The sequence below is a fragment of the Triturus cristatus genome, chromosome 1_2 (genome assembly GCF_964204655.1).
Source record: "Triturus cristatus chromosome 1_2, aTriCri1.1, whole genome shotgun sequence".
In the NCBI taxonomy this organism is placed as follows: domain Eukaryota; kingdom Metazoa; phylum Chordata; class Amphibia; order Caudata; family Salamandridae; genus Triturus; species Triturus cristatus.
The window spans coordinates 318,243,962-318,261,300 of NC_140580.1; the positions used below are offsets into that span (position 1 = coordinate 318,243,962).

General features: G+C 46.1%; 1 long non-coding RNA gene across 1 annotated transcript in view; it reads left to right on the forward strand.

The window, feature by feature from the left end:
- LOC146867243 (uncharacterized) overlaps positions 1-17,339 on the forward strand; it is a 122,491-nt gene that overhangs the window by 20,076 nt on the left and 85,076 nt on the right. The gene's annotated exons all lie outside the window — the stretch shown is intronic.

Below are 17,339 nucleotides of genomic sequence, written 5' to 3' on the forward strand. Positions count from 1 at the left end.
ACCTAAGAAGAAAAGGCAAAAATAATACTCCCTAAATGGTGTAACCCTCAGAGGTTGCCAAGAAAGACAGTAAGTGCTTGTGAGAAGTTGGCCTGATGTATGATGTCACTAGTTCTAGTGTACACCTTATATCAGTCCAAATACCCTTATGGTGATTGGTTGTAAAGTCAACCTTATAGACCAGCTATCCTAGTGGTAGCATGGACAAGAGCAGTCTTAGGCTAAACTCTGAATGGCATGTGAAGCCAGCTGTGATACCATATATAATCCCTTGAATACCAAATGAAAGGACACCACAACAGATATATATATAAAATAAAGTGTATTTATTCTAGTCAAACCCTCAGCACTCTTTATGAGATTAGAGGTAAGTACAACACAGTCTTATTTAAGCATACATTAAGTCACACAGGTAAGTAATACAGTTAGGCCCTAGGGGCCACGCAAACCATATACTAAGTAAGTGGTATAAGGACCACTGTCACGGAAATAGAATAGGCCTAGGCCTAGGGAATCGCTGGGGCTACACTACACTAGCGTCAGTTAGGAAGTGGGAGGCCCACGGGATTCGTGTGCAGAGTGGAAACACTCACGCGTAATGCGTAAAAGTCAATAGCAATAGTACAGTTTAGAAAACGGTAGATTTAGGACACTTCCGGAGTAGCTAGGAAGTTGAGGCTTGAAAACTAGACACTAGGATAGTCACTATCCTGATGAGCACCGGAGTTCCCAAGTTACCTAGCCCTCAGGCTGCGGGTGCATAGGGGTGAAGATGCGTCGTTTTCGTCGTCGACTCCTATGGATGCCTGAAGAAAGATGCTGACAGGCAGTCAGTGAAGAGTGTCCGGTGGATCCCAAGGCTGGGATCAAGAAGAGAGGAAACCTGCAAGCAGAAGGGACAGAGTCAAGGTCACTAGCCAGTGACCACGTGGAACCAGGAAGGAACCAGGCGATGTCGTGAAGATTGCAGGTGAAGGTGAAGCTTGTCGCTGCAGCCAGGAGGACCAGGAAGCGTCGAGGACAACCAGGACCAGGAGGCGAGCTGTCCTACGAAGGCTCTTGCTGTCGGCGGCGTCGAAGTTGGACTAGGACTCACCAAGCCTTGGCAAGCGGAACCCACGAAGAACGGAGGACTTGCTTCTGGTGCAGACCAGGAAGGTCTGGGGTGCTTCTTCTTTGCAGAGAAGCGGGAGCCAGTCTGGAGGAGACAAACCAGCGCAGAAGATTTCAGGGTGCGTCGTCACAAAGGCCACTAGCCAGCGGGCAAGCAACCGGACAGACGCGGCAAGCAGGAAAATGCAGAAGGGCCCCACGCAGGACTCGTGGAGTGTGGGGGGCTGATCTTCGGTGCAGATGGTGCTTGGGGTTGGGGCTTCTCAATCCCCGGTGCACAACTTCGAGGGTACCTCAGAAGCTGCGCTTTAAGTTACTAGCCACTTTTTCCAGATAGCCGGTCCCACGTCGCTCGTCGCCTCCACGGATCTCAGCTTTGCTGTCGATGTGGATCAGGGTCGGAGAAGTCTGGAAGTCAAGGCTCTGGTTGGGCTCTGCAGTTGGTTCCTCGTAGAACGTGGGCAAAGCAAAGGGTAGTCTCTTGATGGTGCCTGTTTTCACAGGGTAGCCACTCCTTGGCTACAAGGGAGATTCTTCAGTCTTCTTCTTTCGTCGAATGTCGAAGGTCCAGAGTTTCTGTTCAGTTTTGCAGGTTCAGGATAATCTAAAGTCTTGAGGCCCAACTCCCACTCTTATACTAATCTGGGGGGCTGGGATACCTGCTAGGTCACGCCTTATGGGTGGGACCTGGGAGGGGGTGGTTACACCCACTTCCCTTTGTCCAGTTTCGCGCCAGAGCTGGGGCTGGAGTGCCCCAGCGCCGGTTTGAACTGGACTATGCAAGGAACACCTTGTGTGCCCCAGGCATGTCTCATTCCTTTCAGCCCACCCTGCCCCAATACACTAAAGGCTGTCTGGGGGAGGTGCTAGCACCTCCCCAAGCAGGAAACCTATTGTCCAGGCCTCCCTGGCTGGGATCACTCCCAGCTGCAGGAGGTCAGACTTGTGTTGTGGCAGCAGCATCCATTTTGTGATGCTGAGGCTTTGGTCAGAGGCTAACAGTTGAAGTATGATTTTAACATGTCTTTCCCTCTAGAAGGGGGGAATAATATTCTCATGTCCAGAAATGGCATGGGGGTATTATTCCACAGTGTTAGACACCTTACACGACATGTTTCGATAAAGCCAAACCATAGTTACCATAACCGTCTAAGATTATAAGGCACTTTAAGAGTATATGGTAGGCTATATCATAGAACAGCTATAAGGACTTAGTTCCGAAAGCTGCAGACAGGCTCAGCTCATGCTAGAGCACCATCTCACATGTTACCAAGCACTCTGCCTCCAGGATTGTTAAGGCCTGCCATAGGAGTGACTGATAGGTACACATGTGTCTATATGTAAGTTAGGTATAGGAATACTACACCTAAGCAAGGGGTGATTACACGACCTTGCCCCAGCTGAGTGATCAGCCAGTTGTGTCAGAATGGAAGGCCAGACCAGGGGTGGCATAATACCTGCTGCAGCCCCTGGGAGGCCTAGGGTACACCTATGCCCTGGGTACCTAGGGTACACTGTACAGGGTCCAATAAGGTGATCCTTACCAATTGGTTATGTACCTAGGGTACATGGAGTCCATTTTAAAGAGAGAGCAGACAGCCTGAGACCCTGAATGGCAGGATCTCAGGCCAACTAAGTCGAAAAACCAGCTAGACACTAGGCAAAAAGTTGGGGGTAACCATAGTCAGATATCCACCTTCCTACAGTGCTCCTCAATCTAGAGTTTTGGGTATCAGGGACTCAATGTGTCATACATACAGCAAGGTGTAAAACCTACATTAAGTGACATATCAACAAAGTAAGAATGAACATACAGGAAAGAGAAGGAAATAAAAAAAAGGATTATCAATCCATTACCCACACAAACACCCTGAGGTAGGAAAAAGTAGCCTGACAGAACCTTTGTTACAAAGATGAGACATACAAGTAAATCATCAGGAGTCTTCTTTATTTCGTCTTAACACCACCACAGGTTCCAGTCAGCTGGAGTCTGCTGTGGAATCTTCACACATTCTTGCCTGGGCTGTACCATGGGGTGGCAGGGCAGAGGGGTGGCGGGGTATACCAAGTGGGATTACAACACATCTCCTTACCCAGGAAAAGTGGGGAAAGGGGAAGGGAGGAAGGAGAAGTGCGGGGCAGTAACTACAGCCTACAGGTCATAACAATGTACACAAACCAAGGTCAGGGGGACCACAACACATCAACGTCTTAATCTAAACATAGCATAAGATAACCACAGCGATATCATGTGACACAGTAATCTTTTGTCCACCCGGGTGCAAATGTAGGCCTTAGGGACCTCCTCGGGGCCTCCTTAGTCGTAGTGCCCCCTTGCGCCTCTACTTGGGGGACAACCACTTCCCTGTGGGGGACAATCCTGTCCATGCTCCATGTCTGCCCGTTGCCCAGCTGGACAACATTTCTTCCCACCTTAGTTACTTTCATGGGTTCAGAGAACCTAGTGCCCTCCCTTCTGCGTGGGTTGGGAAGGTCCACTCGGACCCAATCGCCTACTCTGACCGTGGGAGATTTTACATGTTTGTTGGCGTCATATCTAGCTTTGTACTTGGCTTGGCGATCGGTTTCTCGCTTACCAATTTCTTCACGATCTACATGATACATGTTTTGCCGTTTTAGAGGAGGTGAGAGCCTGGTTTTGGGAACCCTCCCTTTTAATGAAGTAAAAGGAGATACCCCTGTAACTAGGTTGGGTGTGGTACGATAAGCCCAGAGAGTCTCTTGCAATGTGTCTTCCGCCGAGATACCCAATATCTCTGCGCGCTGTAAGCACTCTTTTACCAGGCGATTCATACGTTCCACCAAACCGTTGGCACGGGGACAATAAAGGGCAGTTTTGTGGTGGGCGATTCCCATGTCAGTTAGGAATTCCTTCATGTTATCTGAGGTGAACTGCACCCCGTTATCGGTGACTAGAATATCTGGGATGCCTTCCTCAAAGAACACGTCCTTCAGGAAGCTAATAAGTACCTTCGTGTCTATTTGGTGGATACATTTATATACCACCCACCTTGTGTGGTAATCCACCATGACCAGTATGAAGCGTTCCTTCAAGCTTTTGAGGTTGAGGGGACCAATTATATCAAGAGCTAGCTTAGACCAAGGACTACCAGGCACCAAAACTGGGGATAGGGGGGAGTTTCTTGCCTGCTGAGTTTTGTCGGATTTACTGCATTCAAGGCAGTCTCTCACCATGTGTTCCGCCATGGTATCTATCCCCGGCCACCAGTATTTCAATCTTATCTTGTTCTTAGTCAGGCTACGCCCCAGATGACCAATGTGAGCCAGGTCAACAATTTCCTGTCTGAGAGATACCGGTGGGACAATTTTCTCTCCTCTATAAATCATACCCTCTTGGATGTTTAGTTCCAATTTCACCTCCCAAAACCCACTCAATAGGTGGCGACCTTACTCTTTTCATTGGGCCACCCTTTGACAGTGAGATTTTTTAGGGTTTGCATTTCCTGGTCATTTCTCAAACACTCGTCCCGTTTCTCTTTGCTTAGGCAAGACAGTTTCAGGATCCTTTCCTCTTCTTCGGCTGAAGTGTCACAAACATTTGTATCAGTGGGTGAGCGAGAAACAAAATCTGCTACCACGTTTTTAGAGCCTGGCATATATTTTACAGTGAAGTTGTACCCCTCCAGCCCCAAAATCCATCTTGCAATATGTGGTGTTGTTTTTTCAGACCCTTTAGTTGTGAAGGCATACATGAGGGGTTTGTGGTTGGTCCTCACACTGAAGGGAATGCCCCACAGGAAGAAACAAAAGTGTTTGATGGCCAATGCGCATGCCTGCGCTTCCTTTTCCACCACGGAATAGTTTACTTCTGCTCCTTTAAGGGCGCGAGAAGCAAATACCACCACTTATTCCTTGTCATTTGCCATCTGGATGAGGCTGGCCCCCAACCCCTTATTACTTGCATCAGTATACAGGACCGTGGGTTTAGTGGGATCAAATCTACCCAACGATGGGGCGAAGGCAATGCTTTCCTTCACTGTGATGAATGCCGCTTGACAGTTCTCATTCCATACGAAAGGGGTTCTAGTTTTGAGTAATGATCTCAGAGGCTCCACAATACTCACATAAGTTTTCACAAACTTTGCATAATACTCGGATAGCCCTAAGAATGATTTCAAATCATCTACATTCGCTGGGGGGCTGTCCCTTGAATGGCCTCTACCAGGTCTACTTTAGGTTGTATACCATCCTCAGAGATCGTATGACCTAGGTACTCTACATATCCTACCCTTATACGACACTTCTCCTTCTTTCATGTCAACCCTGCTGCTTTCAATTTGGTCACTGCCCTCCTCAAGATGGTATTATGTTCCTCCAAGTCTTTGCCATACATGAGGATGTCGTCCTGGAAGCCCATGGTGTTATGGAGGTCTTCCAGTACATGTTGCATGATCCTCTGGAAGGCAGCGGCTGCTGATGCCAAACCAAAGGGCATGCGAATGTACGGGAAGGTAATGAATGAGGTTAAATGACGTGAGTCTGGGTCCAATTCCACCTGGTGGTAGGCAGACGAGAGGTCCAATACGCTGAAACAGCAAGCGCCCTTGATTAGTGTGAGAACTTCATGTGTGCGTGGCAATGGGTGCCTGTCCACCCATATATTGCTGTTTAAGTCTTTAAGGTCCACACATAATCTGATTTCCTTGCTAGATGATTTGGTTGTGAGAACAATCGGGGCCAACCACTGTAAACTTTCTATGGGTTCAATGACCCCTTATGACAAGAGTTTGTTTAACTCAGCTTGCAGGGGTGTATGCATCAGGTGTGGTATTCGCCTAACTCTGTGGGCCACTGGTTTGGCATTGCTCTTAAGCTTGATAGAGTGTTAGTAGTTCTTTAGTATGCCCAGCTGATCTGTAAAGACTCTGGGGAAATCATCACAAACTTCAGTGCCCCCTACGGACTGGTCAACCAGGAGTACCTGGTCAGGGCTATTAGGGTCTAGCTTGATACCCAGTTCCCTTTGGTGCTTCCAACCCAATAAACTGCCTCCTTTCTGTGTGACATAAATCTTTCCCACTGTGCTCCTACCTTTGAATCCTATGTTCATGGTTGTCATGCCTATTAAGGGTATGGGGTCCTCATTGTAACCCCCGGGGTGTATGTCGCCACGAGGGAAACATTTTGGTGAATGTCTCGGCTTCCACCAGGGTGTAGGGTGAGCAAGAATTGGCAAATACTGTTACCTCCGTTCTGTCCAAGGTGATGGTACAAGACCGGAAATCATTTGTCCTGTCACCATTTTGTAACTTGAACACCAATTTAGTTTCTTGGGGAGGTTCCTGCTCAATACTGAGAACAGCTTTGGGTTGGTGATCTCTACAGAGTCTGGCCAAGTGACCCCTCCTCCCACATTTATAACAGGTGACTGATTTGGCTTGACACCCTACATAATTAGCCAAATGGCTGGGGCTACCACACCTTTAACACTTAAGCTTAGCCCCTGTGGGAAGAACGCTGGGTTCTTTACTCTTGTTCTCCTTGTGGACCTCTTGCTTGCTTATTGCGTTTACCTCTGTACCTTTCTCTCCCTCTCCCTTCATGGCTACCATGCAATCTGCAGTGTGTTCGATCCCCACCGCAACGTCAATAGCTTGCTTTAGGTCTGGATTAGCAACTAGGAGCCTTTCTTGTATTTTGGTGTTGTTGGTGCACCTTACCAACTGGTCCCTAATGAGGGAGTCTTGCAGGATCTCAAACTCGCATGTATTTGCCAGACCTTTAAGGGCTGCAATATACGTTATCACTTTCTCATTCTTCCCCTGTACCCTTGAAAAGAATTTGTGCCTTTCCAACACCACATTTATAGTTTTACCAAAATGTTTTTCAAATCTACTAACAGCTGCTAGGTACACATTCTCAACATCATCACTGTCCTCCTCTGCCTCTGCTGATATGTTATCATACGTTTTGCGTCCTTCAATTCCTAGGTTATGAAGCAAAGTATGTAGTTTTCGCAATGATGACAGTTTTTCACCTCCTATTGCTATAAGATAGGACTCCAAAAGTCCAAACCATTGCTTCCATGGTAGCTGCGGCTCTCCCACTTCGTTGAGGAAAGGGGGTGGCTGTGACATGTTTGTGCTTGCCATTCTATAGTGTGATGTACAGAGATCCACAAAGTTGGACCAGCAAGGATGAAGCTCTGGGGACGAGTACTAGGTGTTAATTACTGCACAAAGTCCAGCTGTGCTTGTCAGCGTGTAACAGATGACAGGCGTGGTGGTCAATCTGCTGTGCCTGTCAGCGTTAGAAAGAAAGCAGGCACTCTGGGAGCAACAGTAGGTAATTACACAAAATCTAGCTGTGCCTATCAGCGTGTGACAAGTGACAGGCGATCAGTCTGCTGTGCCTGTCAGCGTTATCAAGAAAGCAGGCTCACTGGGTGAAACAGTATGTAATTCACTAGAAAGCTGTGCCTGCCAGCGAGGGATGTGACAGGCTTAGTAATGACGTGGACAAAGTTAATATCTATGGCGTGAGAATGGCCGCCTCAGGGAACGTTGCACCGCCTCATAACGTGGGAGAAATGCGGTGAGGAAAACTCAGGATTGAACGATGAGGGAAGCCTTTGATGTGGGCGGCGCCGCCTCAGTTGAAAAGGAGACGATACATCGCCTCCTCAGGCTGTAGGGAGGCGCGGTGAGCAAAGGGTTAATCTGGCAGATTGCCGCTGTAGAAGGAAGCGCAGCCTCAGTTGATAACTCGCCCACCAGGAAGACAGCAGCGCTCAGCTTCCGTCGTGATGTAACCCAACTCCCTCTCGCTGGGACACCGTAATGCGAACCTCCCAGGTGCAAATACTCACGGGGGCAGCGACACCAAACAAGGTGCCCCCCGCACACCAGCCTCTCACAGTTGGTGGGGGCTGCGACCTAGGCAAAAATGCCCACGAGCCTCTCAAGGTGAAGTACTCCGCTCTCTCTGGGGCCCTTAGTGGGGATACTCCCCCGGGGCTGTTGCTTACAAGGGTAACCCCTGGCAAGATGTTCCCCCCTCCCCCGCGACTTTAAAATAGCGTGGCCACTGGCTGGGGCTGGCGCTAACAAGGAGGTTGTTATCACGCTGGTGCACAGAGTTGGGGCGAAATACTAGGGCTGCCCCTACATGTAATGTAGCATCAGTTCTCCACACCGACTCTTGTCTGCTCGGATACACCAGTGATCACCATCTGCCAGACGACCGGGCTCACTCCTCATTCTTCATCTGTGAAAAGATGTCACTCCGCCGTGTTTCTGTTGAAGCTGGACTATAGGACGACCCGATGTCCTGGATGGCTGCCTGTAGTTGGAAGGACCAAAAATTCAAGGCAGAGATGGGATCATCATTGTGAGGTAAGGTAAATTACTTGCTGTCACTGGAGTACTTATTGGGGGTGATGGTGTACCGTCCCCACACGGTTGTGCATCGCCGGTGTTACAAAGATGAGACATACAAGTAAATCATCAGGAGTCTTCTTTATTCCGTCTTAACACCACCACAGGTTCCAGTCAGCTGGAGTCAGCTGTGGAATGTTCACACATTCTTGCCTGGGCTGTACCATGGGGTGGAAGGGCAGAGGGGTGGCGGGGTATACCAAGTGGGATTACAACAACCTCCTTCAGACAAATCCATCCATGTCATGTTTACTCCTCGTTGTCGTGTGATGTGGGTGACTGTGTGGATATCTGCATGTCACACCCGACCAAGAGTCCCCTGGCAACTTCGAAAGATACTCTAAGATCTGCTGCGGTGACTTCTAGATGTGTTGTTTTCCCTGGTGAGGAATTTGCAGACGAGCAGGATACAGCATTGCATACTGATTATTGGCCTGAAGAAGTTTTGCTTCACAGACAAATTTAGGCCATGCTTCTTGAACAGTGATCGTGAAGTCTGGAATACATTATGGTCATCAAAGTCAAGAGTCAGTTTGTCCCTGGCTAGATGAAGAGCTGTATCCCTGTTTAAAAAATTCATTCATTCCATTCCATGTTAGTGGATGCCGGCACTAGCAGAATGCAGTGGTTATGCATAACAGAGTCCAATCTAACATTACGGGCATCAATGTTACTGTCTATGGAGACTGGGCTTTTCTGCACGGCTTTGAGCAGGGACTTCATCCTTATCACTAGTGCCTGGGGATGTCCACTGGGTTATGGCCTGGCTATTATTCATGGTCGCCGACCACATACTGTTACATGATTCAAATTGCACCTAATGTTGGCCCCTGTCCACTTTTCCCATTGCTGGAGTGTGCTGAGCAGGAATAATAAGGCTACAGGTTCAAATCAAGAGTCCAGAGTAGTTGCTGGGGCAAATAGACTAAAGTTCAGCCTTCCCTTGTGGCGACGAAGTATAAACACACAGACATAGTGACAGAGCAGCAGGACAGCAGATCCTGTGGCAGATAGCCAGTGCTACTGGATAGATCACAGAGCAGCGCTCATCAAGGAAGCCGCAGGTGCCCGTTCCCATGATGAAAGGGCCCGCCTTACCCCTGTAACCGGAAGCCAACCCTAAGGGGGCATGAGAGATCCAGCAGTGCTGTTGTATAACCAGGTAGTAATCCTGGTTCTGCTGGAAGGAAGAACTAGCACTGCAGCATAAGAGCACGTGTCACAAGCCACCAGAGTGATGCCAACACAGGGCAACATGAGATAGTAGTCAACCACCCGGAGGGCAGCGAAATACCCAGTATTTCAATTCAGCGTTGCAGCCCTGCAACACTACAATGCAGGCCACTTCTAAAAGAATCATGCCCATGCCAAATATATAACAGAGTCATGCCGTCTGCAAACAGAAATATCAAAATGGGCCGACTTGTGTATCATAGTGCATGGTGAGCATAGTTTTGCCGAAACCTAGCGTCTAGGGTCTCCATGGTCAAAGCAAAGAGGATAGGGTGCCTAGGACCTCCCTCACCAGTTAGCCCCCCTCGGCCAGGAGTGACGAGTCGTGCCCACATGCAGTGAGCAGTGCTGCTGCAACAAATGATGGACGGACTGATGAATAAATCAAACATTCTCCCCCAGTCAAGAGATCTAGGTTAAATCCATCGTTCTTTTGCTCACTTTGCCACCAAAGTTTGGACTCAGCCATATGCAAAACAGCCTTGACCCTGCTCCTCATGGGAACAGTCCAGCTCGAACTGCTAAGCCGGGTCCTCCCTGGACTGGAAACAAGCATACTGAGACCGGTTTTGGGGTATATCATGCCTCATCAGTCAGGCTATCTTGAATCCAGTGGCACAGTGAGCAAAAACCCACGTCAGCAGCACATGCAGTAAGCAGCCACACATCTCTCTCCTTCAGTCTACAGTAACTCAGTGCCTCAGCACCGGGACTGACTCTGGCCACCCCGCGCCAAAAGCAGGGGTACCCTCTGTGCTGAGTTCTAATTAATCTGGAGCCGAATGTGACACAGTCCGCAACATCCCTTATGTGTCAGTCTCAAGGCTCCACAGCGCCGCTCCCGATTCCCATCTTCCAGGGCTGCCTTCTTGTGAGCTGCACACGCAGCCTCCTTCGAACATCTTCCAGGTTGGCCTGCTGTTCTCCAGGCTAGAAAATAAAGGGGAATGGGCCTTACAGTATCCGGCAGAGCCAGCTAGTTAGCCATGCACATGAAATCTGATTATGTCAGATGATAGTCTCCGACTGCAAGAGCCTCACAAAAGTGCGGCCATCTTGTATGCCTGCTTTCTGGGACCCATAATGTCAATAATCTTACACAATTTTGTGTACATCTGTGTTGGTTTTTAAGTCGACTCTAATGACATCTTGGGGACATTCGGAAACCTTCCCTGGGAATGCATTTCGCCCATTGCTTACCATTGGCATAGCGGTTTTTAACTCACATTTGCTTGCTTCTGTTAGCTGACTTTATTTGTTTTACACTGTCCAGCTTGAGTTCCTCCCTTCCCTTGCCCTGAACCTATTTATGTTATTCTTCCACCAGTACTGGACTTTTATAAACAGGCATATAAATCTTGTTCTCATCTTGTCACATTTGCTATGCATTCAAAGACAGAGGTTAAATGTCAGGGTCTGTCTTCCAGGCAGCTTGGTGTTTACTTTTCTTTCTCTGAGTTCAAAGTGAGAGGATTTATTTGACAATTGTGCTGGCTACTCGGCGTATGCTTTACAATGTCATTTTTTTAATAGCACAGAACAGTATTTAAATGTCTGTAAACGAACTGTGCAGATATTTAAAAATATGTATGCTGTATATCTATCTTTAAAACTGTATGTCTGTGCAAATGAAATTGTGATTTTAGTTAAGATGTGTTGCCTGTAATGGCAATGTACTACCACACCTTGCATACTCCAGTTTACCCTACTCCACTCTACTCGCCCCAATCCACGACATCGCACTCCACTGTGCACCACTCCACACTGCATCACTTCACTCCACAGTGTGTCACTGCACTCAATTGTATTTATTTTATGATTTGGAAACCCTAGGAGGTCCACATAAAACTCAGAAATGCACAGTACATAGACAAATAAAATAAATTCTTAACACTTGAATGCGCCCTAAAAACAGCATTAACAGCATTCAGTACAAAGGCAAAAATCACTTAAAAATTGGCAGGTTGAGCAATAAAAACATAGCTCCAGAAGTCGTATGGGCAAAAAATCTTAAAAAGGGGCGTCTCAGCCACTTACGACGATATAACAACAAGGCAGGCCACATAAATAAAACATGTTTCAAATCGTGGCTTCAATGTTTGCAAAAGTGACATGCTTGATCTACCTTACCATTTGAATGTTATGACATTTAACAGAACAATGTTTAGACGGATTAGTGCTCAGAGGCACATAATGCTTTGATTTATTCATAGTAAAATAATTTACTACTAAATCAGAATTCACCTTGTTCTTATAAGAGTCCAGATCCAAACAGAAACTTAACTTAAGAGAGGCCTGATTAAGAAAAGCTTCAAGCTGCACCATCAACATGAATGGGGCCATACTTATATGAAGGTCAAATTGCTCTAATGCATAATCAAAATTCCTAAAACATAAATCTTTGTCTCTTTTTATTTAAAACATCTCTTTAAATATGAGTCGTCATAGGGAGTTACATCACTGTCCATAAGGCAATCACCCTATCACACCACTTCCGCCAAACCTTGTACAAATGATTTTTTTAGCCAAATTCTGATCTTAATGCAGCAGTGAGCGCTACAATATTGACTGATAGTAATCTTCTTAAAATTTGATATTTGGTTTTATCTAAAAAAAAACTCAATTTTGTCTTGGCAATTAATGCAACAGAATAAAGAAGGGGAGGAGGAATTTTGACCTGATACACAGATAGATGATGGGGAAAAAAGCCTCCGCCTCATGGTCTTATATAAAGTGCCAAGCCCCCTGGCCTGTGATTGTGCTTTACAGACACGTTTATCAATGTACTCTGAATCGTTTAGTGTCTGCACATAATTTTGCCTAGGAAGGTATAGGATTTGACTGTTTCCACTTTCTGTGCACCAAGATGCCATGAGCAATTTAAATGGGGGCACGACCTTTTTCCCTGGAAACATAACACCTTACTTTTTGAGGAGTTAACTTTCAGAAAGTGAACTCCAGCCTACTGCTGTAGAGCGCCTATGCGTCAATCGTTAGATTGAAGATCCCAATGTCATCCGCATATATTAGGCAGGTCACTGAGCGACCCCCAATACTAGGAGGAAAACCCATGCTTTTAGCTAAAAAGAGCAATGGCAGTAGCAGACACCCTTGCTTCAAACCACTTTTTATAGGAATAACCGTGGGTAGTCACCGATCCCCAACTAACAGTATCTGGCACAGTGGATGAGTAGAGAGCAATAGTTAAGCATAATAAAATGCTAGGTCTTCCAATGTCGAACTCTCCCAATATTACCGGTGTCTTGCGGAGAGATCTTGCGGAGGCGACATGGGCTATCGTCCCCACACCCACCTCATTCCCAGCTGAAGGTAAACAAACCAGGACAGAAGGGTAGGGATGGTAGCTAGTGCTCTGGGTTATTTCTGATGAAGTCGCAGGAATTCTTCGTATAGTCACTTACACTTCGCTGGTCCTGTAAACAAGTGCTCCAGCGCGATTTACAGTAACCATGGACAAAAGCAAGCGCTTCAGCGTGTAATGAACAACAGAAACGATATCAGCAAGCGCTCCTGCGTGGAAGCAAATAACCACAACAAAATCAGCAAGCGCCCTAGTGCGGAATGAATAACAGAAACAAAATCAGCAAGCGCTCCAGCGTGGAAGGAAGAACATAAAAGGAAATCAGCAAGCGCTCCTGCGCGGAAAGGAATTAACCACCACAAAATCAGCAAGAGCTCCAGCGCGGAAGGAAGAACATAAAAGGAAATCAGCAAGCGCTCCTGCGCGGAAGGGAATTAACCACCACAAAATCAGCAAGCGCTCCAGCGCGGAAAGGGAATAACCACAACAAAATCAGCAAGCGCCCTAGCGCGGAATGAATAACAGAAACAAAATCAGCAAGCGCTCCAGTGCGGAAGGAATAATATAAAAGGAAATCAGCAAGCGCTCCAGCGTAGTGTTCCTTGGGGCAGGCGTCGGAACGATAATCCGAAGCACCGCGCCGGGGGAAGGCCGCGGCTGAAGAGCGGTTTCCCCCGGAAGCGGTGGTGACGTCACGCTCTCTTCGGCGAGGGACTAGACCGCTCATGATAGCAGGGCACCGGAAGTGAGGCAGCCGCATCTGCTCGCGTTCTCCTGACGCGCGTTGGCACAGGTCAGTCGGACTGTGACATCCAAGATTAGATGGTTTTTCCAGCAAGTTGGAAGATCAATTTATCAAAAGCTGTGGAAAAGCTAATGAAAGCAGCATAAACAAGGCGGTTCCTGATGGTCGCATATTTTTCAGTAATGAGTAGCAAAGTTGAAATGTCATCCAAAGTTCAGTGCTTTTTTCTGAAACCCGATTGCTCTAGTGGAATAATCATAATACCCTCAACCCAGGAATTAAGGCGCTCCAAGGCATCCAATAAAAACGTTACCAACAGCATCCAGTAGATCAATTTGTCGATATTTAATGGGTAAATTGCGGTAATCTTCCTTAAATAGAGGAAGAATAACACTTTCAGTCCAAGAGGAGGGCACGGTTGATAAATCAATGATCAAACACTGGAAGGAGAACAAGTGCCCATAGTTTTATCTCCCTTTGTCTGACTGAGATCGAGACTTTGTCTGGTCCCATTGCACCTGAAGACCGCATTGCCTTGATTGAAGTCTCAATCTCGTTCAAAGAGGGCGAACCATAACTGCTCAGCGACTGCTTAGAGTCATTAAGGAGATCTTCAACACAAAAGTCAATGCCGGGGTTGTCCTCATATAGTTCCCTAATAAAACAGCTCCATATTTCCTCACTGATGGACATGGGGTGGTATATCACTCTTGTCCCACTGTGATCAGCAATAAGTTCCAAGAAGTTTCGCGCATTTTTCTGAAAAGCGACTTCTCTTAAATCAACCCACTTAACATCACAGTTTTGTTTTCTTAAACCAACCTTTAGGTGGAGTCTTCTCCTTTTAAGCAAATATATCAGCCTGGCTTTTTCTTTAGAGAAGGAGACAAATTGTTTTCTAATCAGTTTATTTATTTATTTTTTCAGGGAGAGGAGCAGCCAGCATTGAAATTTGGGAGAGACTTTAGAGTAACTATGAGTACCAGAGGAAGTAAGCAGCTTCATAAATGTGCTAAAGTGGTCACATATATTCTCTTTCCAAAGGCCTACAACACAAACTGTCCTTTTCAATAGCTCTTTTAGGTGAGATATCCTAATTGGGGACCCATTGTGTTCTCCCTGTATTCTTGTCAAGTTAAGACTTGGAACCATCAAATCTCAACGAACCCACTAAAGTCATAGGGTAATCAACCTAGAATACTAATGTTCTGTGTTCACTAAGGGGAGGACCTATAACTTTCAGATCAGATATGAGTTGACAAGTGGAATACGAGGTGATAATGTAATCAATTGTAGAGAGACCCAGGGAGATTTGTGGGTATATTGGGCAGGTGAATCAAGAGAAAACCTACTGTTTATGATAACACAATCACTCTTCCTTAAAGACTGAGGTGCTAATATCCTCTCTTATCTGTTTTCACTTTTGATGGAAAAAGACTCGGCAAATATGAAATGCTTCTTCTTTTTCAACATCTGTAAACAGGTTAATAGGATGGTTCGAGACTTTACAGTTTAAATCTCCAACTAAGACAAAATGGAGCTCTTCCTCCAGGGCCAAAAACTTACTTATAAACAAAAAGAGATCATTTAATGGGGCACTATAGTGTGGATCTGGGGGAATATTCACATTTACCACTAGATTAGAATTCCACATACTCTCATGCAAGGCAGGGGGAATGTTTATAGCTTGGAAGAGATTAGAGAGATCCATGAAGCTGCGATAATTCAAATTGAACTTATTGCTTAACAGAATGGCTATTCCTCCTTACGCATGCCCTGTCCTAGATGGAACCGCCTTACAGCTTAATGCACGAAAGCCCTCGATAGGGAAGTGAGAGGAACACCGGGATTCCTGGATGCAGATTACGGTGGCGTTCAAGCTATTTAGAAATTCATGCTCCCCTGTTATATTCAGTAGGCCTGCTGCATTCCAGGAAGCCACTGTTAAGTCATTGTTTACTATGCAGTTTGAAAAGAGGTTCCCCTCTATAGGTAGTGTTTAATGAACCAGCCAGACATACCTATTTGGAACGTTCAACTTTCATTATAGGAGGAGTAGATTTATAAACACATAATAACTTTAGACTTTTACCAAATAACCTATTTCTAGCCTAATGACACTGAAGAAGAATGGTTGGTGTTATCAGAAAACTGATTGTAATATTTGCCCTCCCAAAAGATGGGAGTAACATTGATCCTTCTAGACCTGAGTTAATCACTGTTCTGCAAAGACAAATTTGCAACTATCTCAGACTGAAACAGAACCCTTGTTTTACTCACTGTCAGGGGGTGCAATAACGTTACAAGGGATATGCCACTACTTCGGAGCATTTTTAGATAGTCAATGTCTGCAAAACATGATATTAGATGAGAATGATTCAAAATCACATCATGATCAAATAAGGCTACAAAGTCTAATGTAGTTGTAGCTACTGCCAGAGGGTAGCTGAAGTCATCGAGATCCCTGTCCTCAGTAGAGATTATATATTGCATGATGACTCAACATAAATGGGTTCTGCAGCTGGGTTAAGTTTGGTTAACAGAGGTTTTGAGGTGGGAATAGTCATCAAAACAGCTGCAGGCACTTCATTCAATCCTCCTGCCATGGAACCGCGGAAGGCACAGCTGATTTTTTGAGTAAGCATCATTGACCATTAGAACTTTGCTATTTTAGTTAACAGTTGTATTTCTGGGCGGTCTCATCCAAGATCAACCCATTAATATCCTGGAGATGCCATTTTTAGGGCACTTTTTAAAAACCTTTGGTTTTTGTTTTTGGCAGCTCTTTAACCTGCAAATTGGGAAAGCATCAGACATCGAACAAGGTGCCTTGTCCACAGAACAGGGCGCTAATAAGTTCGCGGAGCCTGAATTAAAGAGAGTTTTTACATAATGTGCCAGACTTTCCTCACTCTTCTGTGTCCTGGACCCCCTAAAAGTGTTCATAATTTGAGGTTTACCTGCTTGGCATCCACAGCTTTTAAATTTATCTTTCATCTCCAGGAGCAGTAAGTGAGTCTCTTCTGCCATGCGCTGATATTTCTTCTTGTATCACACAGCCTTTAGTATCCAGCTTTTCCTGTGGTATATGTTCAAATGGATGGTGACTTCCTCTCTCATTACTCATTGATTTCACAGCCATATGTAAGGGGGCTTTGTCACTGTTATAGCTCACTATCACTTTCAGAATCATAGCTAAAGTGTCTTGGATGTGATCAGAAATATTTACAGTTTTTTCAAGCAAAGCTAGGATGGAAGATAAGCTTGTTTCCAGGCAATTAGGAGATTCAGAGACTTTCACAATTTGGCCCCAGAGATCTCAAGATTAATTCCAAGTTGAGGGGGGTTCCAAGTTCCCAAACATGCTGAGGAGAACATGACGGGGTGCTACTGTATAACTTTAGCCCTGGAAGCTGAGGCTGTTGCTGGCTGGAGGGAGTTTACGGGGGGCTTTCATTTTCAGGGAGAGATTTTTCACAACTGTGTCAATGTCTGGAAGGGTAAAGTC